Source organism: Alexandromys fortis, unplaced genomic scaffold (assembly GCF_014885135.2).
Source record: "Alexandromys fortis isolate MF-2015 unplaced genomic scaffold, M_Fortis_MF-2015_v1.1 scaffold_21, whole genome shotgun sequence".
Lineage (NCBI taxonomy): Eukaryota > Metazoa > Chordata > Mammalia > Rodentia > Cricetidae > Alexandromys > Alexandromys fortis.
Genome location: NW_026067905.1, coordinates 8,651,021 through 8,675,502, shown reverse-complemented (window position 1 = coordinate 8,675,502; position 24,482 = coordinate 8,651,021). Strand labels below are relative to the sequence as shown.

Genomic DNA, 24,482 nt, shown 5'->3' with positions numbered 1-24,482 from the left:
TCTTTTTTATCGTTATTAGATATCACTGGTCTTACTAAAACCTTTAAAGGCTCTAAGAACCAAAGATGATATTGATATGGTGCCAATCCCCCACGAGTACTTCCAACAATCATTTGTAAAAGGGGTGAAACTTGTACACAATACTAAAGTATTTTTTATACGAGTTTGGATTATAAAATTCTGCTTGAAGTCATTGAAGGTAAATGCATTCTTCTGTGTGATGTTTTTACACAATTCCTGGGTGTAATGATGTTTTGGCTGTCATACAACAACAAAAAATGCCTAAAACATTACCTTGTGTAGAAGACTGAGTAACTTCAAGTACAGTGGTGAACACAATATGCACAAATCTTGTCTGTACTGTCTTCCAGTAACACATTTGCAGGTACAGAGACAACTAGGTTACTTTTTCTTTGTACTTTAGTATTATTTTACAGTCTTCCAACTTTCATTTATGACGATGATGCTAAGATTCACTTGTTTAAATACTGTACCTACAAAACTAAGAAAACACTCAGGATTATAAATAACATGGATTTTAGAGTCAGCTAGAACAGCCTAGATATCTAATGTCCTGTCTGGGTGACAAGAGCCAAGACACAGACTTCCTGAGGATTAGTTAACCTTATATCAGGATGACATGCATAACATGGTGTTTATAAATGCGCCTGGCATAGTCCCTAACATGTGGGAGTTATTTCATAAGTATTTTTCATTAAACATATATAATCAAATAATACTACAGAATTTTAAACTGAGTTAATGTCACTCTTGGCCATGTAGTGACTATATAATTTTCGGACTCATTTAACTCTCTGAATATCATTTGTGAAATGTAGGAAATTCTGTTTTCCCTATAATAACAACAGCTGTCAAATAAGAAGAGTTCAGAAGTGCTTTCTAAACCACAAGGTTTCACGAATTTCTAGTGTGTTTGTGTTGCTCAACATTAAGAAGATTTGAAATAATTCATTTTCCTTAGGAAAGTTAATTTTCTTTGAGAATACAGTATCTTCCTTAAAATTTACTGAAAACATGTAATAAAGTGCTTTAAAGGATGTGTCAACAAAGCAAGCAGGCCCAGGGGTTCAAAGGACTCCTCAGCAGCCAATATTTAGATCTATCTTAGAAATTATGTCCTAACTCAAAGATATTCACCAGGACTCAAGAGGAAGAGAGGTGATCTGCACAGAATTTAAATGTCTGCTTAATTGTTCAAGGGGTTCCTGAATCCTCCAAGGTACCATTTATAACCCACCTGGCAGAAACACAGATACTCTAAGGAGACATCTGTTTCTCAATCAGACTACAGAAACAATGCCTTCCACCCCACACATGGAAATTTCCTCAAGAATCTCATACTAGGAGAAGGAAAAGGTTCCAGTCTTTTGGAAGAGGAACTAGTGTCCTAGAAAGAGACTTCACATAGTCCTAACGACTCGTCAGATACCTTATATGATGAAACTAAATCCCAGACAAGGATATTTTGGTCAGTGGTAAGACAACACCTCAGCCAGAACTAATTAGATGTCCACACCCTTCACATCCTTGATCTTCTACTTAAATTTCACTTAAGTTTCACATCAAGACAGACTTAGAAGGATCACTGGATCTCTTTGTACCTCTTTCCAACGTAGCCACATTTAACAAATCTCCTTTTTCTACGTGCCACTATAAATTTGACTCATTATTTGCTTATTGAGGATATATGGTTGAATCTAGCTTGGATACAAGCTGTGAACCCAACTGCAATAAAATATTCTGAAATAAATTCTTTGGGTATATTTTGATTCAAGAGCACCTCCCTCCAAACCAAAGGGCTCTTATGTCTTTGAATCTGGTTAGCTCAAGAATGAGACTCTTAGGGGTTGCTAAGACAAATGTGGTACTGCGGTTTGAATGTTCCCCCACAGACTTACATATTTAATACTTACTTCTCAGTTGGTAGCAATGAAAACCCTAGTATGTACAGCATTACAAAAGTAGATCACAGTTGGTAGCAATGAAAACCCTAGTATGTAAAGCATTACAAAAGTAGATCATTGCCCTCATTCTATATTTTGTTCTGACCACTTGCTACCTGTCTTCTTGCCATCCAATCTACAACAAAGCAAGCTGCTGTGCTCAACCAAGCATGTTTGGCCACAATGTGCTGCCTCACCCCAGGCCCATAGAAATAGAACCAGGATTAAAACCAGGATTAAAAGAAATAAGGTAGCCAAAAATTCTATTAAAAATAATGATATTATTATTATTACTCAATGAAAAGTAATGAATTCTCAACGATATTACTCAATGAAAAGTATTCATATGATTACTCAATGAAAAGTAATGAATTCTCAACGATAAATATCTTCTCTAAGTCTAGAAGACAATGCTAATAGTATTATTATTCATTCATAAATTAGTATTGTTTGTCTTCTCAAACCTGCATTTTTCATTATTAATATAAAAAACTTTAAGTACTCTAGCCTTTAAAAGAAATCCAATAGTGTTCTGATATCTAAAGTACTTAATATAATAGAAGTTGTATTTATTTGTTTTTCTGCAAAACATTTTATTACCAAATTATAACCCACATAAGCAAGAGTATTGATCCCTTTGTTATACATTAAATTTTCTCATTAAATTCACAGCAGTAGTCTCTTTTTCAGAAAGCACTCCTGTTCATTAAAACGTTAGAAAAAGCAGTATACACAAATTAAAGTCGCTTTAATCTATACTGTTGTGAATAAGTAATATTTTTAACTGATTATTATGACTGATTGATCTTAGGCCTTACAAAGAGATGTATGTCTAAAAGTCAATCTATGCAAACTCCATGTAGTGGTACAAACACAAACACCACACAGAAAGCAAGGCAAATTCCTGACACTAAGCTTAATAGCATACATACTGAGAGATGACTGACACAGGACTTAATTGTTAAGTTCTGTATTTATCAGTCATATTTGAAAAGAGTAAAATATAAACAGCATTTAGAATCACAGAAGTAGAAAAGTCTTTTGGGAGGCCCCACACCTCTACTGAGGAAAAAACTCAAGAGTTTTTTTCTGAAAATTTTAACCTGTTCTTTTCCAGTCTGAGACCTGTCATTGCTTTATGGAAGGCTCAAAACCCGACTCAGGATTCTTAAAGCCTGGTGCTTAAATGATACCAAGTTGTCTCACAGTTTAAAGCACATTTACATAATATGTAATTGGAAAATAACTACTGGATCAACAGCACAGTCAGTATACCTTCAAGGGCATACTGGAAATATGATACTGAATGGAAAAGAAAGTGGGCAGTGGTGGGACATTTTCATTTTCAGAAATCTCTGAGTTCGAATAAACTCTCTCCAAGCGAATTTATGACAACAGATGAAGCTTTGAACCATTTCAATTTCTTCCTACTCTGAAAAAAGATTTAAGAGGTAAAACTGGAATTGACAAGTTCCTTAAAACCAACAACAAGTGTTCAGTAGTGTCCTTCAATCTGAAGAATCAGACCAGTACTTGGTTCATTAGGCCACAGAACTTCTCAACTACAAAGGCAGACTACGACATTCTTGAACCTGGAGTTGGTTCCTAAGTTTATAATAACTACATGTTTACACTACATGTAATGTCTGCTCAATTTGAAGGCCAAGCATATTACACCCGAGGAAAATATCCACTGATGAGAAATTATCACAAAGAAATGAGGTAATATGTGGACAAACACCATGCAAATGTGAAAGTACTATCATGTAACTATAAAGGGAGCACTGTTTTGTAAAAGGCCTATAACTCTGATTCTCGTATGTAAAATCATTCTTTCTTTTAAAGTCAGAAACAATACAAGGATTTGAACCATGGCTATTTAATGTTTCACTAAACTAGAGGTGGTGAAAAGTTGAATAAGACAAGAAAAAAGAAGGATTTACGAAGATGTAGTGGAATTACTCTATTTCAGATTAGTAAAAAAGTAACTTATTAAGAACAAAGAATCATTAATGTTTACTCAGTTCTAAGAAAGATGTGCACAAAGAAGACTCAAAGGCATATTGCTGAATATTATCCTAGGAATAAAAAAAATGAAAGGAGAAAAGTTTCACCCACTAGCCTTTAGTTTACACAAATGGCTTATACAGATATGAATGAGAGTTACAAAACGAAAGGACTGTAACTACCATTGGATTCAATATGCAAATCAAGGCGAGCAAGCAGGTTTGGCAGGTTAGTGTACCTTCCACCAAGCAGCCTGACATCCTATCTTTGATCCCCGGGACTCACATGGTAGAAAAAGAGATTTGACTCCTGTGAGTAATTCCCTGAACTTCACATATACACACATACCCTCCAGCATATCTACATACACAGAGTAAATAAATGATTTTTTAACATGCAAGAAAAAAGGAGAAAGAAGCTTAAAAATAATTATTTAGTCCAACACCAGTTAAGCAAATACTACACACACACATACACACTACAATCATGTACAACTATTTTATACTATACTACCAACTAAGGCTTCCTGATAAGCCCAGACTACTAAACAACAGCAAATTAAAGTAAACACAGGTCAGTCACAAGTTAAGTGGTCTATGCAGTAGAACTCTAACAAAGTTTAGATTCTACAATATTTTCTCATAGATATATCTCTGTCAACCTATACCAAAAACATACTGAAAAATTATTTTATGTATATAAGATTAAATTCATGAATAACTTTTTTGATCCCTTGAATTTTATTTTATCTTTCATATATTCAAAAATTTAATATAGTTTATGCTACTCCTCAGTAAATATCTTAGATTCACATTTTGTAACATTTTTGATTCAGAAGAGCTTTACCATTTTAGATTTATGTGGCAAAATACGCGCAGAGCCTAAGATTATCAGGTAATATGTATGTAAATGCACTGACAACTATTCTACAGAGGATCAGGAGTATTTATCATAACAACACAGCAAAGGATATCAAGAAATTACAGGTGCTCATCAGTGAACCTATGTATTTGTGTTCAAATATTTTTCAGAAATTTCTCTTTTAAATAGTATATAATGAAGCAAATACTATTTTTACTACAATGGATCCAAATAGTATGATAGAACTGAAAGAATATAGATCCATATGTTTTATTCATATGAAAAAAGTAGCATAAGCAGAGAAAAAGTAAGGGAAAAGCCAATGACTGGCTGAAAATATACTAAGTGCGAGTGGGAAATGCCACTCCATATGCCACAAGCTAGATTCTTCTAAATCAACTTAAAACCTTTATATAATTTCCTACACTTTTTATATGAACCAGAAGCTAATTTGCTTACAGAATTTTCAAGTGTAAAGAAAAACTGTCATAATTACTTTTACCTTTTTATTAGTATATAATGAATATATCATCTTTTGATGATTATTAAACTAGATGATTTTAAAATTTTTAAAATTTGACTTTCAAACTAGATTTTGCAGAGCTTAGTTTACACAAAAATTGAATTATTTACATATTTCTGTTTCAAAAAGAAAGACTTATGTAAAAATAGATTAATTTATTTACTTTATTTTATTGTTTTAATTTGGTGCTCAAGGTCAATGCCAGAGCCCTGTTTGAGCTAGACAGGCACTCTACTACTGAAGCATATCCACAGCCCTCTTTCTGATCTGTATATAATATTCTGAAATAGCAAGACCAGGAGAGGTAGAGAGCGAGAGAAGGGAATGGAGAAGAGGAGATAAATGAGAAAGAGAAGTCAAGGAGGGACGGAGGGAGGGAGGGAGGGAAGGAGGGAGGGAGGGAGGGAGGAAAAGGAAAAGGGATAGAAGGAAGGAAAGAGGGAAGAAAAAGAAGTAGGAAGAGGAGGAGGAGGAAGAGAGAAGGAAGGAAAGCAGAATATGAAAAAGGGAAAGCATCACAGGCAAGAAGCATTTTGTTGAGAGATACTCTACTGCTATTTCAATATCCAAACTTTAACAACTATTCTTGGTTTTCAATGCAGGCAGACATTTCTGTGAGTGCTAACAAAAAACAACAGCAACTACCAAATGAAATGGATATGTAAATACTTCAGAGTAGCTACTGGCTCTTTGCTACCCTTTAGAAAGGCTAAACTGGTCATCAAACTTCGTATTTTTTTCTCTGCATCATCAGCACTGACAGTCTCTATGTGAACGGCAGGTGAAAACAGAACTTAGGCCCACCGTGCTTCACTCTGTATTTCCGATTTAACCTACGAAATCAGTAAGTTACTGGATCTTCTCCTCTGACAGAATCTTCAACTTGAATGAAGATTTTTTCTAGGTCTACTAATGACAAGGAAGATGAAAGATTTCAAAATGAAATGTAAAAACCACACAAAAGATTTTGGAATTTGCCAGTACTCAACAAGCGGCCCACACCATTTCTCATGCTTGTCTATCATCAAAAAGTGGAGGCAATTCTCACATTATCTCATCTGAAAGAACCTTCTGTTCTTTTCCTGCTAGTGGGTGAGCCAAACTGGGATTGTGCTGTGCCTCTTTCAGAACAGAAAGCAAGAAGGTCACCTTCCAGGCTCAGCATCAAGGATGTGGTGTATATGGGTAAGCAGAGAACCCAGTGCAAAGAAAGCACCGGGAGAGTTACAAAATATAACAATCTCTATGATAGGTCCCTTAAAAAAAAACCCTGATCAACAAATAAGAAAACATGAGAGCAGAGCCCTACCTTGCAGATCTTATAGAGAGATTCCTGTCCGTCTCCTCCAGTGTCTTTGAAGTAATCATGAGCGGGAAATGTACGATGGATATCTCGAGTAATTACACTCTCCTGTGCAGAGTCCTAAACAGGAAAACAAAAACCAGAGTTGACTATTCATGTAAAAATTTCTTTTCAATTATGTAAAATAATATATACATTAAAATTTAAAGGATATAAAAAGCTTACCTAAAAAACTAGTCATTCAAAAGAACAAAAAACTAAAATAAAAAAAGTCATCAGAGAAAGACAGGAAGTACAGGCTATTGTAACCAAATCTGATGACCTGAACTTGGTCTCCAGGACTATATGGTAGTAGGAGGGAACTAAACTCTAAACTCTACATGCATGCCATGGCATGCAATACCCACACACGTATGTGCCCACATAAAATAAAATGAAAACAGAACAGGACAAAACCCTCTTTCCTTCTAACACAGTTTCATTCCTTACTTAAGTGCCACCACCAATTGTGTCCTTTCACATGTCCATATACAGGGCTGTGTATGTATAGGTGTTTGTGTATGTCTATATAAGAAGACTAAAAGAAGAAATCTGTATATTTTCAGAGACAAACCGCATGATTTTTTCACTTACTGATATGAATTACACACTATTCTTTATCAAGACAGAATCAATTTTTTAAAAAATTTATTTATTTATTTATGTATTAAAGATTTCTGTCTCTTCCCCACCGCCGCCTCCCCTTTCCCTCCCCCTCCCCCAATCAAGTCCCCCTCCCTCGTCAGCCCAAAGAGCAATCAGGGTTCCCTGCAGAATCAATTTTTAAAAAGAAGAAAATATACCTGTTCTCAGATATACTCTATTAGCCAATTAACATTCTCTATTTTTTGATTTCATAAAGAACACTTTTGAATGTGTGTGCTTTGTTTTAAAGATTTCTAATGTATTATTTTTTTCTGTTTGTGTGTGTGTTTCTATGAAATTATGTCACATGTGTGAAGGTGTCCACATAGGGCAAAAGAAAGCAGTAGAACCTCTTAAATTGGAGTTACAGTTGGTTGTGAGCCATAAGAGATGAGTGTTGGGAACTGAATTCAGTCAGGTCCTCCAGAATGCAACTCTTTTTAACCATAAGTCATCTCATCAGCCCCCTACACGTGTGTACCTGTGCATCTCTCTCTGTCTCTGTCTCTGTCTCTGTCTCTGTCTGTCTCTCTCTGTCTCTGTCTCTCTCTCTCTCTCTCTCTCTCTCTCTCTCTCTCTCTCTCTCTCTCTCTCTCTCCCTCTCTCTGTGTGTGTGTTTTCAAGGATAAATTACCAAAAGTTCAACAGCTGGGTCATGTATACATTTTAAACTTTGTTTGGTCTTTTGGGTTGTATTTAGGACAGGTATTCATGATGTCAAGGTTAACTGAACTGGATTCTCCTGCCTCCATCTGCAGAGTACTGAAATTATAAGTATGTGGAGTACTACACAGCAGAAAAAATAACGACATCTTGAATTTCGCAGGAAAATTAACAGACCTAGAAAACATTATTTTGAGTGAGGTAACCCAGACACAGAAAAACAATTATCACATGTACTCACTCATAGGTAGTTTTTAAACATAAATCAAAGAAAACCAATCTACAAAAACAATCCCAGAGAACCTAGACAACTATGAACACACTAAGAGAGACTTACATAGATCTAATCTACATGGGAAGTATAAAAAGTCAAGATCTTCCAAGTAAACTGGGAGCATGGGGATCTGGGGGAGGACTGAAGGGGAGACTGGGGAGGCAGGGAGGGAAGCAGAGAAAAATGTAGAGCTCAATAAAAATCAATAAAAATAAAACATGAATTTAAGAACTATGAAGGCAGTGCTAAGAGGGAAGCTCATAGCACTAAGTGCCCACATAAAGAAAATGGAGAAAGCACACATTAGAGACTTAACAGCACACCTGAAAGCTCTAGAAAAAAAAAGAAGAAGTAGACTCACCTAGGAGGAGTAGAAGACTGGAAATAATTAAACTGAGGGCGGAAATCAACAAAATAGAAACACAGAAAACAGTTCAAAGAATCAATGAAACAAAAAGCTGGTTCCTGGAGAAAATCAACAAGATTGACAAACCCCTATCCAAACTAATCAAACGGCAGAGAGAGAACATGCAAATTAACAAGATCAGAAATGAAAAGGGGGACATAACCACAGACACAGAGGAAATTCAGAGAATCATTAGATCTTACTACAAAAGCCTGTATGCCACAAAACTGGAAACTGTGAAAGAATTGGACATTTTTTAAGATAAGTACCATATACCAAAATTAAATCAAGATCAGGTGAACAGTTTAAATAGACCTGTAAGTCGCGAGGAATTAGAAACTGTCATCAGAAACCTCTCACCAAAAAAGCCCTGGACCAGATGGTTTCAATGCAGAATTCTACCAAACCTTCCAAGAAGACCTAATACCTATACTCCTTAATGTGTTTCACAAAATAGAAACAGAAGAGTCATTGCCAAACTCCTTTTATGAAGCTACAGTTACCCTGATACCAGAACCACACAAAGACAAAGACTTAACCAAGAAAGAGAATTACAGACCAATCTCACTCATGAACATCGATGCAAAAATTCTCAATAAAATACTGGCAAATCAAATCCAAGAACACATCCAAAAAAATTATGCATTATGATCAAGTAGGCTTCATCCCAGAGATGCAGGGCTGGTTCAACATACGAAAATCTATCAATGCAACCCATCATTTTATAGAGATTTGGAAAATGAAAGCTCAAAATTGTATGAAATTCTGGACCTAGTTTTAACAAGACTGATTATTACCTTGATTTTATTTTAATCCTAGTAATATTTGTTTTTTTTGTAATATTTGTTTTATCTCTATTTAAATGTCAAGAAAACAAAATACATACTTTGAATAACTTTAAGGATGAAAATACTTTGTACAATTCATAAAAGCATCAAAGACTGATAATTGCAAATTAAATAAATGTACTGTTTAATGTCTTGCTTCCTCAAAGATTGAACAATCTTCTTTCTGCCTCATATCAGAAAGGGAAGGGATGTTTAAAATGTGAGTTGCTTTAATGATGCTGGTTCCATCTCCTTGTAGCTGAGAAGTATACAAGGAGCAGGCAGCTGAACAGTCCAGTTAAGCCAGGCCCTTCCCTTGCTGCCTTTCTCACTTCAGCTGCTACTTCATGCTGGGTGGTAATTAGATCATATGTCATGTAGAGAAAGAAAAGTAGCAAAATGACAAGTTCCAAATCTGCTAGCGCACATCTGATAAGGCAGTCCAGAGGACATTTTTATGGCTTACAGGAATGGAACACTGAAGCTGAATAAACATGTAACTTCAATGTTTTAAATAGCCTAAGTAAAGAGAATACATTCATAAAAAATTGACACTTGACAAGGCAATCAATTTTCAAACACAGTGAAGACTTGGAAGAGGTCTGGAAAAGGGTAGGACAAATTTTAATATATAAAAATTATATTACAGAGCTAAGGATTTGTATCTCAGTGGTGGAGCACTTGTTTAGCATGTGGCATTCTGAATATGAAAACCCGATAAGCACAGAGACAGAAATGGTCACTTCCCAAGTTTTACTGATGGAGGCTTCTCTTTACATTGTACTTGTAACCTACAGGAAACAAGATGAACAGAATGACACCTCCATGGGTGAACAACTTCAGGCACAAACAGGTACCCAGTGGCCCACAGGACAACTCTTTGGATTTTATAGGATATTTATGGGGAAAATCAGTAGATCCATCTTCCCAAGAAACTGCTTATACATGCATCATCATTTTAAGTTTACATGGTACCAAATAGTCTGGTTCAGAGGAGTGAAATTGGTCAAAAATTTCTTAAAAGTATATCTGCATAACACCAAGCATTATTTTGTCTATGCATTCTTGATCTGCCTTATTTATAAACCAATAATCAAAAATAAGGAAAAATAAAATCAACACTTTTCCTTTTCCATTTATTTAAAAGTTCATCCAATATAGGGCCTTGAATGGAAAACTACTCTTCTGTGATCACTATTTTAACTGCATCTAATTTGAAATGATACATAAATACAGACTCAAGTATAATGTGCTATAATTTGGATGGGGTTTTAGTACATCACACTGAAAGTTTCATTCTAATTTGGGGGTAATAGGTAGGAGATGGTGAAACATTTAAATCTGGGTCCTAGTGTATGATGGTTACTTCAGTGGGTGGAGCACTGTCCTTGAAAAGAATTACTGTAGTTCTTGTGGATGTCAGGCTAAGTGTTGTGAGAAAATTGTTTGAAAAAGGAAGTAATAGATCATCCTGACTCAACTTTCTTGTTCTAAGTCATCTTTCCCTCTTTAAACATGCTTTTACCAACATGAGGGCCCATCTGGGGTGCTAAAAATTACCCAGACTTAGGTATTTTGTTATAAGAATAGACAGGCTAAGGTAATGTGCAATGTTCAAAAAAAGGTACTTAGCAAGCCCATTACAATCGTGTGTGTGTGTGTGTGTGTGTGTGTGTGTGTGTGTGTGTAAGTAAATGGGATCAAGATACATGATGTGAAAAATACACAGAAAAAAAAACAAACAAATAAACAAACACCTTCTCTACCGGTTATTTTAAAATACTCAATTTAGTGCTACCAAGTATAGTTACTTTACCCATCTTATAACGTCATACTGCTACTTCTCTCTTTTGAGGAATCACCCATCTGAAGAAGGATCAAATAACTTACCATATAAATGTGTGCAAAGGAGCCCAGTTTAAAAGCAGCTATTTAAATATTTCTAAAACCTCTCTTAGCACAGCAGAACTGATATGAGGTATTTTCTTGAAAGTCCTCAGAGCAGAACTTGTCTAAGACACAGCAATCATTTCCACTGTGAGAAGAAGAAATCATCCTTCCATGGGCTTCTGCTTCACCACTGTCCAGACTCCCAAACTGACCCATAATTTACTTCTCAGGCGATACAGTGCCCATTCTGCTCTTCAGAATTCACTGTGGTGGTTCAGTAGTCAGACTCTAATAATCCTTCTGTTTTTCTCACAATATCAGTAGAATTTGAAATGAATTATTTACTCTTATGGAATATCAGTTTCTCTATCTGTGAAATAGGCTAACATCAAATATATAGTACTGTTTTGAGTGAAATAATGCAAGTAATATTTTGCCTATTATAAATTGAGCATGCTATATTTAACTGTGTACATTTTTGATGAGTATATACTTCAGAACTTCTACAAACCTTCCATACTTAAATAAAATAAATAACTATCTTTGAGTAACATAAACACCATGATTATGAAGCCAATTCTCTGAAATTTATATACGATATACTAATCTACACATACTCTACTCTGAAATACTTTTCACACATTCAAGTCCTAAATTATCACTGTTTCTTTAATAGACAAAATCAGAGTGGAAAATTATTGGCTTCAGGTTTTATATAACTGCCCAACAAAGAAAACTATGGGCAAATAAACTAAGAAGGAGGATGAGAAAGATGGTAAAGCTGTGGCAAATTTTCCAAGGCAGTAGCCATTTCTACCATTACTTTAGAAATCAGATTCAAAGGAACAGGAGAGATGAAGTCACTGTTATGAAGACGACAAATGGCACTGCAATTATTGCATGCTTTCCTGCGGGTCATCACCAAGAACTTTACCTGCAGTCAAAATCCTAAAAGGGATCCTTTCTACTGCCTTGTTAGGTTATCTTATACCCCAAGTTTTCTTGGGACAACAAGGCAAGAAAAATTGGTAACCAAGTCTGAAAGGTTCATTTTTATTCTGCATGCCTAACTCTATCACCATATAGAAATGGAATCCTTGGCAGTTTGGATGCTCACCTTACTAGACCTGGACGGAGGTGGGTGGTCCTTGGACTTCCCACAGGGCAGGGAACCCTGATGGCTCTTTGGGCTGATGAGGGAGGGGGTCTTGATTGGGGGAGGGGGAGGGAAAGGGGAGGTGGCGGTGGGGAAGAGACAGAAATCTTTAATAAATAAAAAAAATAAAAATAAAAAAATAAAAATTGCAAAAAAAAAAAGAAATGGAATCCTACCTTTCAATTTTTACTCTTTTCCAAATTTTTTAGTCCTTAGATTGAATTTCTTCTCAAAAAATGCAACAATGTCTAGTAAATGATCCAACAGAAGTGACACACAATTTGTTGAATACAAGTTTAACACCAACCAAATATGATAAAGAGATTGTTTTATTGGAAAGCACATTCAAATTGAAGTCTCCTACCAAAAATATTGCATGAGATATTCATCCAGTGCCACCTATATACCTGGCACTCTTGTAATTCTCACAATCCCTACCAGATGAGAATCATCACTCATTTGTTTCAAGTGTCAAGAAACATTAGAAAGACAAGCATTAAAGAAGCACAGTCTATTATTTTTTTTATGAAACAATTTTTGAGATGCTAAGAACTAAAACGGCATTACAGTGAGGGTGACTATTTCCATACTGAAACACCTGACAACACCTTTTTATTTTCATATTCCTAGCACTATGTCAGAACCATTTCCTTTTTTATATTTTTTATTTTTAAAACTATTTTATTTTACAGATCAATCCCAGTTCCCGCTCCTTCCCATCCTCCCGCTACCCCCACCTTCTCCCCATCACACTCCCATATCCCGATCCACTCCTCAGAGAGGGTGAGGCTTGCTTCCTATGGGGAGTCAACAAAGTCTATCACATCACTTGAGGCAGGATTAAGCACCCCACCACCACCTCCGGATCTAGGCTGAACAAGGTAACCCTCCATAGTAAATGAGCTCTGAAAAGCCAGTTCATGCATTAGGGATAAATACCAGTCCCACTTCTAGTGGCACCACAAACTGCCCAAGCCACACAACTGTCACCCACATTCAGAGGGCCTAGTCCCTCAGCTGTCAGCTGGAAGCCAGTGTGTCCCATCTACTTGGGTCAGTTGTTTTTGTGGTTTTCCCCGTCATGGTCTTGGTCCCTTTACTCATAATATGGCTCTTCCCTCTCTATGATTGGACACCAGGAATTCAGCCCAGTGCTTAGCTGTGATCTCTGCATCTGCTTCCATCAGTTACTAGATGACGGGACAGAACCTTTTCTTATCAGTCCCTATTATCAGCCCCTAAAGTATAAGCTGTGGTGTCACTTATTTTCTACCACAAAATCAATCCAACTTGATGAGTATCTTTCCAATCTTTCAGAGATATTAAAAATGTCAGGGTGAACTACTGCTAGCCACAAACAGCAGGAAGATAAATGATTCACAGCTAAAAATGTTTTGACCTTAGGATGTGTCTTCTATTCTTACCCCACAGGGATCTTCCTTCAGTTCTATGTTGGATGGTGAAACATCACAAACTTATGTGTCCCTGAAAGCAGATGGGATTACAGTGGTGGGTCTCATTTATCTGCCTTGATGCTAGCCAAAATCAGTCAAAGATAAAACGTGGACATTTAAAGTGTATTCTAGTTGTAAATGTGTTGCAAAAAACCATGAGCAACAAACAGTAGTGAAATTTTGAATCACTGCCAATTTTATCTCTTGACTATGGAGAGGAGTCTTGATCAAAGTCAGGTATATAAAAACAAAAGTTAAAATTAAACCATTATATTATATAAATAAGCTGGGGTTGGAGAGATGGCTCAATGGTTAAGAGCACTGGATTCTGTTCCAGAGGTCCTGAGTTCAATTCTCAGCAACCACATGGTGACTCACAACCATTTGTAATGAGATCTGATTACCTCTTCTGCTGTGTGTGAATAAAGGACACTCATATACATAAATAACTAAATATATTTAAATTAAATAAATAAGTTTCCTGCTATAAACAACACACACATGCTTCTTAATGTCTAAAAGCCTGACATAAAGGCAATATATACATATGCCAGAAAATGAAAAGAAATTTCTCAGGGGAATTGGGAACTATAAGAACTAAAGGCAGCTAGGTGAAGTGAAACACACTTTTAATCCCAGCACTCAGGGAGGGAAAGGCAGACAGATCTCTGTGAATTAGAGGCCAGCCAAGTAGGTGAGAAGAGAGACAGGGAGACAGGCAAAGAAGCAGAAGGATGGACAGACAGACAGAGAGAAAACAGAGAGAGAAAGAGAAAAAGATGGGAGATGGGCAAGGCCATTTCAAAAAGGAACATAATGAATGTGCACAGAAGGTGCTCTTAGTGGCTATGGTATAGGTCATATCCTGTCAGAACACCAAGGGCAGGCCAGGACAGATGCCCAAATACTCATACTGATGGCATACTTCAATGCTTTAAAACATTCGGTGGCCATTTTGTTTGCAAAATATCTTAAAACAAAATTTATTACACTTTTATTGATTAATACTATCTCAAAAACTTCTAAAATATAATTTAGATGATTTTACAAAATGCTTCAATTTATATGTTTGAATAATATACTCCTAGTTACACATATACCTATGAAATTTACCATTTAAAATTTTATTTAACATGTGCTACTGTGCAATAAGGTACTACAATATTATCTCATTAATTATTTATTAATTATTAATTAAAAAGTTATGAGAGACCTATGGTTTCTGAATAGCAAGAGGCTTAACATCTACTCATAAAGACGAGAGGAATAATCATGACAGAAGGAAAGATATGCTAACAGATAAATAATTCATATAGGCGATGATAACTGTAGGAGTTCAATGGAAAATGTGGCTCCAAAAGTATTCAGGTGGCATAGTGGCCTTTACATGAGATACAGGAAGGTTGTCATAGGCACCACAGATAGATAGATGGGTTCAAAATAGAAAGTCTGTGACCCTAACAGCAACAATGGTGTCACAGAGGCTCCAAAGCAGGAGAGCATTTGGTAACCTCAGGAGATAAGATTCTAATTAGCTAAGAAGGGAATACATGAAAGAAGATATTGAGTGGATAGACAGCATAGAAAGGTTATCTGGAATAAAAACATTTTAATTTAATCTAGTAGGTAATAAAGAGTTATTTCATCTGACTTATATTTTAGGAACCACTCTTTCAATTTGGTCTTGTGTACTTTCACTATTTCAGAACTGTAGGTGGGTGGTGAATAAAGAATATTATCCCCAACAAGAACAGGCTTTTGACATTGGATATTTAGAAGTGATCACTAAGCTCATACAATATCATGGAAGGCCTTGGTCATAATGTGACCAAGCATGAATGAAGGCTTTGAGTCATGTGGTTGTAGTGAGAGGTAAAGACTAAGGAAAGTCACATTGGCTGCATGTAATTTAAACCCAATAAAAACTCAGCTCAGCATATTGGGTTGGCTTCCTTAGCTAACAATAGTTCATGTATATTGTCATACATTTGTGTAAGGAAATAAATATCCATAGTTCCAGTGGAAGAAGACTTGAGGGGCTTTTCCTGGATGCTGCCTTTATATGCTTCCCTTGACTAGATTTATTCTGGATCATTTACATGTGAAAACTTTTAACTGTGACCATTTCTGCTTTCTCTGAGACATGGTTGCCTCTAGTGAATTATAAACCAGATGGGGGTTTTTGTAACCTCTTGCATTTACCTCTGATGTTAGGTCAAGGTAATTTGGTGTGGACTCTAACTCTGCAGTTGGATAGATTCATAAATCACCCGATATTTTTCTTCTTAAAGTCAAAATTGTTACACAGCTTGGGCTGATCTCTCTCTCTCACAATTCTTCCTCGGCTTCCCAAGTGCTTAGATGACCACTGTGTTCCACCATGCCCAGCAAAGTCAACAAATCTGGAGACCTCATTCTGGTATTCTCACAGACAAATCTGCTAAGTTCAAAGATATCACTACAACCTTTTCCTCCCTACAACAAGATATTATTCAAAATAAAAGTTTCATCTGATTTTATTTCAAGTAACTTTAAAAAAAATCTGGGTACTGGGGAAATGGCAGCTGTGTAACATGAGGACTTGAATTTGGACCCCTAGTAGCCATCATACCAGGTACTCTATAGAAAGGCAGGTCTCAGAGACTCATTGATCAGATAGTCTAACCAACTTGTCAGCTCCATGTTCAGTGAGAGACCATGGAACAAAAAAAAAAATAACTTTAGAGCAATTGAAGAAACCAACATCCCTGGTCTCTATACATAACTGCAAATGCAAACACAAACGTGATATACTGACACATTTCCAAACCTAGATGGGCTCACTAGGGTCATGGACATTTCTTTCAGACATCATTGTACATATGTATACCACACACTGATACATTGAAACAATTAGATGAGCCCAATGGGGTCATGGGCATTGGTTTTAGACATCATTGTAGCACAAGTGCATGCACACACACACATACACACATACACAGCGGCACACACACAGAGCTTTTAACATAGATCTTCAGAGATTATATATAATGCAACTACTGTGAACAATTTGATCATTTGTTTAAGGAAATACCTACACCTTATTAATGAACTGAAATACACAAATTGAAAAGCAGACCTTGTAATTATTGAAATGATCTTGCTAATTCACTTGTATAACGGATCACCTAGAATATCAAAACCAAGTCAATGTATTCTAGACTTCCTTATCTAAAGAAAAAAACCTGAACAGTTCAGTTTCTGCATGCAAAAAGAGCTAAACGACACACTGTATATATGTGAAAACTACATTAGAGACAACCAGTCCTGTATCCTAGAATATGGGTTTTAAAACAGGCAATTAATTTTTATACCAAATCAACTTATATAATTCCCATTTTAACCTTTTTTTTCTTTTTCTTTTTGGATTTTTCGAGACAGGGTTTCTTTTTATGACAGTACATTTCCATCGACATAAGTTGTTACCTATCTAGGACTAGAAAATGTACAAATTATGATAATACTAAATGAAATAGGACTATGTAAGAATAAACAGTTTTGTTCCTAAGAGACTATATGAGTTCTCATCACCAATCATAAAGCCCACTTCAGCTAGCTAAATATCCTAATCACATACAGTAGGATCCCTTTTTGCTGTCCTCAATTCTAGTTAATGTTTCACATTTCTTTCTGTATGATGTACTTTTTCATTCTTCCCACCCAAGACTGTCAATTACAAGGTCTTCAGAGCTTTAACTCTTTCACTTTTGGAAAGAGAAGAGATAAAAAAAGAGGAGAAACTCTTTTGTGATAAAGCCAAATCACAAGAGAAATATACATAAAAAGGCGTTATCTATATATTTTATATGTATCCTGCATGTATGTCTGTGCACCAGAGATCCAAAGTACCCATGGATCTCTGGAACTGGAGTTATAGATGGCTGTTAGTGTCATCATGGAAGTCTAAGAACCGAACCCAGATCTTCCAGAGGAACATCACACTCGCACAAACTGAACAACTCCTGCCCTACACTTTTTAATTCAACATTTTTTTTCCTGTGTGGATCCAGATATTCAGGCTATCACTCAAAGGCTTAGATAAGTATACATTCTACTTCCAGGAAAAATTCTATCACTTTGTAGTTCTTTGTTCTTTTCTCACTCCTCATCTTACAGGGTGTTTCCATCCTCAGTTCAGGTTTCAACCCTCTTAAACTCTCCTGAGGAAGTGACATGATTGTCTCTGATATCAACAACTAACTCTCCTCGTCTGGATCTTTACTAAAGCAGATGGCAAACGATTTTGACTATCAGTATTATGTGAGAAGCTGCTTCACAGATCCTACTTAGATTTGTACTCCCAAAATCTTTACAGCACTTGCAAGCAATCTGTAGTTTTAACAAGTATCTATGTAACCCACCAGAAAATGTGCAAAAACTGTTATCTAGGAACTATATGCCCGACAGAGCTGTCATTCTACATTTAAAACGAGTCCAAACCTCAATTCAAAGTTTCCCCCTAGGTCTTCATTTCCATTTCTGAGGAGACACATATGGCTGTTTCTTCTCCCTTCTACCCTGCTAACCATTTGGGTCTCTGAACTTCACTGTGCCAGCTAATTAACTGGGATTCATGCTTGGATGACCCTTTTGTTTGCCACCTTCAAGTAAGCCATGCTCAGTTCTTGCTTTTATTTTCCTGGTGCCTCAGACTTTAATAGGCAGTTGGTAAATGAGTACTGAAAAGCAGACAAATGAGTAAGAAAAGCAAACAGCTTATATTGCTTATTATGTGAAAAATCAATAACTTACAAAATTTCACAGCAAAATACATACCAAAGAATCTACAATTTGAAAACTACAAAAGACACAATGAAAATGATTATATGTGTGTGTGTGTGTGTATGTGTGTGTATGTGTATTTCTATCTTAAAACAAAATTGTTTGGAGTTTTCTTATTATGCCTTCTATTTCAAGCTAGAAGTAATTTAAAAAAGAGAGAGGTGCAGGAGAGGGAGGTCTCTGATATAACTTAATGGCAAAGCAGCTGCATAGCATGCATGAGGCAGTGGTTCAATCCCTAGACCCAGAAAATAGTAGATTTTATATGTGTAAAGATAAAAAGATTGAAGCATTTAAATGTTCCATCACTTTTTTAAACTCTCTGTATGTAGATGTGTGCATATGTATACATATGATGCATGCGTATGATATCTATGTGCACATTCATATGAAGGCACACACACACGAACCATGACAATGCTGTAAAGGTCAGAGGCAACCTTGGGTGTTGTGCTTCACTTTACACCTTGTTTGCAAGAGGGTCTCTTGGTTCCTCACCAGTGTTCAACAGGGACAGCTGGCCCATAAGCATCAGGGCACTCTTCTATCCCTGCTTCCCATTTCATCATAGGAGTACTATATTACAGATATACACTATGGCACCTGGCTTTACATGGGTTCTGAGGATTCAAATTAAGGCCCTCATACTTAGGTAATGATTGCTTTAGCTATTGAGCCATCTACCAAGTCCTAACGTACCTTTTAAAAAATAAGTCATTATTTTAATAAGAAACAAGTCACATAATTATTAATAGGTTCAAAATCTGATAAAAGTAAATTATATTAAATATGTTTTTAAAAAATATCAGGTTTGCCAGGCGGTGGTGGCGTATGCCTTTAATCCCAGAACTTGGGTGGCAGAGGCAGGCAGATCTCAGTGAGTTCGAGGCCAGCCTGGTCTACAGAGCTAGTTCCAGGACAGGCTCCAAAACCACAGAGAAACATTGTCTCGAAAACAACAACAACAACAAAAAAATTAAGTTTTAGTCCAGTAGTATAACTCAGTGGGAGAACATGTAATTAACATATACAAGGCCCTAGACTTAATCTCCACTATACATAATACACACAGTTCATGTGTGCGTGCAAACACACTCATGTGCACCTTAAGTTTATTATTGACATGTTAGCCTTTTCTTAGTAAAACAGATTGAAGCTGACAGGCTTAGTTAAGAATCAGAAAATTCCTATTTAATGTACCTCTGCATTGTGGTATATAGAAGTCCTTTGAAATTTGGGGGCAAGAAAATATATGGCAAATTCTTTGCCACATTTAAAACACATCCATATGGCTTTAACTATTATACACATTTGGTTTTCATGCCACTCGAGCCATTTTTAGGTAATTTCTCCTTAACAGACGCAAAAAACTAAAAGGGGACTTTAAAAGTCTGATTTTTTTTTACAAGATTTTGTTGTATCTTTAGGGTCTGTCCTGGAACTAGCTCTAGCTCTTGTAGAGCAGGTTGGCCTCGAACTCACAGAGATCCACCTGCCTCTGCCTCCTAAGTGCTGGGATTAAAGGTCTGAATTTTTAATAAAGGTTAAGAATATACAATTGCTATGAAAACTGGAAAAAAATAAAGAAATTTCACTTATTACTCCTATGTTAAGTGTGTTATGTGCTATCTGACTTGGTTCAGCGGCTTGGGAAACTAAAAGAAGGATTCATCCTATGAACTTGTCTGGTTCTGTGGTTTTACTGAGTTTATTACTACAAGCAAAACCTCAATAATGTGTTTAAAGGTTTCAGTTGTTGATATCAAAACATTTTTGCATGTTAATTAGATAAATGTTAAGAAGTTCACAATATAAACACAATTTGTATTTTCATTAGACCACCATTCAGGTCACCGGGGATGTATCCCTTGATTGAACTATTGCGCAGTTCAGAATATTATTTACACTTTACACCTAGAGAATTTCAACAGCTAATATATCATCACATCTTTAAATTTTCCCTCTCTCAATCAGCCCATAAAGTCCTTTTAGGCTAATCTACCTAAAGCACTAGGCTGCCCTTTAGTAGCATTCAAATCAGTCTACAACATGGTACCAGCTGTTGGCTCAAAGTGAAAAACTCTCATTTCTATCTGGATAACATTCCATCTGCAAAGCTGCATTGTTCTTTTAGCTTCAATGCTTTTGTACAATTTCCTCTGTCTAAACAGTCCCACTTTCCACCAATTGAAATACTATTCATTTGCAAAGGCTCATTATATGTCTTTCATAACACGTTCCTAATGGTCTCAGGTGAAAATATATCCTTCCTCTATATTAATACAATGTCCAGCTCCATATGCTTATATAAAGCTTCCAAAATATTGCTGTAAGCCATGTTTGATCTCTCTCTCTCTCTCTAGTAAAAGAACCACACCTAATTTATGGTACAATACAGTGCCCTACATAGACAATAGAAGAAGTGTTTTTTGAGCAAATAATTCTATGAAATAAAAATGGTGAAGCAAACCAAAAAGGTAGGGAGTCCAAAAAGAGTTTACAAAAAGTAGAAGGTGGGCATTGCCACATACTGAGCCATAAATGAAAGCTAAGGTGAGGAAGAATTTCCTTTGTTGAACATTTAAATGTACCCTTTAATGATATAAGCTGGTTCCTAGAGAAGAGAGTTCATGAAAACTATCACAACGCAGAATCTACGTAATGGGAACCTAGCAACAGACAATGCCACCATTAACATTTTCACTCACAGGAAACAAACGATCTCACTGTTCAAAGTTCTACTTGATAGGGACTGATTTGGAAGTCACTTTGGAACAAGTCACCATACCTTGTTTACAATCTCAACTTCCCGAAGTGTAGGGACAAAGAATCAAATAACTTTTTACACAGATTTATGAAGCACACTTTTGCTCAAATCAACTCAGATTAGACTAAATTGCTCATAAAGATGGTTTAAGTATAGCACCTTACCTAAATAGCAAACCAAAGCAACATTCTTTCAAGGGAATATTTCCAGATACCAATCATGGATATGATACTGTATCAAGACTGTAATGTAAATAAAGCCCTTGAAGGCCACTGAGGTAGTGTGAAACAGATTTATTTATTTATTATTTATTTATTTGCTTATTTATTTATTTATTTATGAATGCAGCAAATCCAAGAACTACAGGGATAGGAGAATAATGGTGGCTAGCTTTCTTAACAGAAGAACAAAGATTTAGGATTATAATTTTGAGTATCACCAAGAAGACACTTCTGTCTCCCCTCTTAAAGAAATGCTCATAGAAAGCTAGGGACAGACAGAGATCCCTGGCAGGAAAGCAGACCTAAGGGGTGCCCCTGGACCACTGCCCATGAGGAGCCTGCCAATACTGCAGAGCAAAAGGACTTTTACTTACTAGCTTTCTGTTTGTGGCTGCTGAAGTGAGAGTTCAATAGTACAATTATTTCAAGGACCAGTGCCCTATGACAAAAACCCATTCAGTCAAAATGCTGAAATAAACAGACTTTGTCTTCCAAATCTATAGGATTAAAAGCCTCTGTCTTTGTCCCAGCTTTAGGGTTGCTACAAAAAATCCTGTGTTTTGAGAAATTTAATATGGGAAATACATTAAAGGTTTAGTTGTTAGTCACCATTAGCTGACATTTAAGGGGCAGTCTATTTTAATTCACTAGATCCTGCAGTCATGCTCACATGGCAGTGTCAGGAGAAGCAAATTCTGAATATATTCGGTTGCTATTTTAACTTTGTTTAAATTAAAGGTCTGAAAGGTACCTGTTTGATATTAAAATAACTGCACTGGATATTAAGCAAGCTGTGTTATTTACTTGGTGGGAGTGGGGAGACACTTGGTAAAGTTACAGAAACCACTAAGAATAGACTCACAAAGATGTGATCTAAACTCAGAAAGACTGGGAGGAAAATGAGGACATCTAGATAACAATGGACAGACACCATCATTAATGAGAACACTGAGTCTGAGAGGACCAGAAAAACTGAATTGATGACCCGGAAAGCAAGATCACATTAAGATAAAGAAGACTCCTCTGAAGTCCCAGAACACAAGAAGGCACGGAGCAGACAATGATCCCTCCACTGAATGAATGACAAAGAAACTGAGAATGCTCATTTCATCAACACCGTCCTCTAATCAAAAGCCAAATCAAGGAGATTGACATTTGAAAATTTCTCTAGTCACCTAAGAAAAGATGCTTTGAAATTAGCACATGACATAAACCTACACTTGAGATTTTAGTACCTTAGCGGATGGCAATTTTTTTCTCTAGTATTCAAATTGCAAATATTAATGTAAAGAATTATCAGGAAACAATCTGAAAGACAGTGAAATCATGGATTGGAGGAAAAGAAGCAATGGTCTCTTTAAGGCAAATAATTCATAGGCTATATACTTTCAATAATTATATTTAATTAAATAATGTCAGCATTTATACTTCAAGTTTTTTCCCAATGCTGTGTTACACTTAAATATTCTTAATTATTTTTTTCTGAGGAGTTAAAAAAATACTCTTTTCTATTTTTCTTCTTCCCCTCCTCTTCTTTCTCCTTCTCCTCCTCTCCCTCCCCTTCCCCTTCTTCCTCTTTCTCCTCCTTCTTCCTCTCTCTCTGTCTCTCTCTCCCTCTGAGACAGGGTCTCTCTGTATAGCCTAGGCTAGCCTGGAGCTTGCTATGTAGACCAGGCTTTGAACTCACAAAGATCTTCCTGCCTCTGCCTTCACCATGCTGGAGTCAAAGTCATGTACCACAATGCCTGTTGATTTTAACTCATTTATTAAAATTTTACGGTACACACTCTGACTATAATGATAAACATCTAAACAAATAGTCTCTTTAAAGGATAAAATTATTTAACTGAAAATTACTTTCTTCTCAAATTGTGCATTTTAAAGTTCAGAATTTTAAAATAAAAATAATTTCATCAGACACTTCATTACCTTATGTGGTTGCGCTCTACACATGCACTAGGACACTTTCAATAAAATAATTTCCATCAGTAACTTCTATATTTTTGTTTTAAACTAGCCAACTGTTTTCCTCCAAGGGCTCTTGTTAACTTGGCATCTCACTCTTCAAAGATGGACTCACCTAAGTTTGGTGGGGGAGTCTTTGGAAGCCCATTGCAATCAATCTGATGCAGCATGGGTTTACACTCTAAAGGGGGTGTGAACCTGGGAGACTGGAGCCTAAGGAGGTGGACAAAAGTCTGATATAAAAGTCAACTTTATTCAGAGGACCAGACAATTTATACACTGAGGGTTAAGAAAGGTCACATGACTAAGGTTCTCATGAGTTCAAGTAGTATATAATTATAAGAACAAGCCACATGTGGCAAAAAATATTTCCCCATAGAAGCATATAAATAACAACAGCCAGTTGTAATGAATAACATAAATCAAACTCACTCCTATCCAGTACACCAGGGAGGGGCATGAAAACACACTCCAAGAACAATTCAGTGTTTTTGAAGAGAATGGAGTCGCAAGCCTGTTGTTTTCTTGGCATTTTCTCACAAACACTCAGAATTTCCCTTGCACAACTTCATTCATGGACCATCTTCCAACGAGCACATACTTAGGCAACTAGCAAAGTGAAAACACTGAGAAATAAAGACAAATCTCCCCCCCCCCCCCGCCAATTTGATAGCTCAAACAAAAGAACAATACTCT

At 36.2% G+C, this 24,482-nt stretch overlaps 1 protein-coding gene across 1 annotated transcript in view; it reads right to left on the bottom strand.

The window, feature by feature from the left end:
- The window catches only part of Rabgap1l (RAB GTPase activating protein 1 like), a 262,467-nt gene extending 255,747 nt beyond the window's left edge, over window positions 1-6,720 (bottom strand). Inside the window, exon 1 of the mRNA XM_050135142.1 lies at window positions 6,665-6,720. The gene's annotated coding sequence lies outside the window, so the exon portion shown is untranslated. The remainder of the gene's footprint in view (window positions 1-6,664) is intronic.
- Between the last annotated feature and the right edge of the window lie 17,762 nt (window positions 6,721-24,482).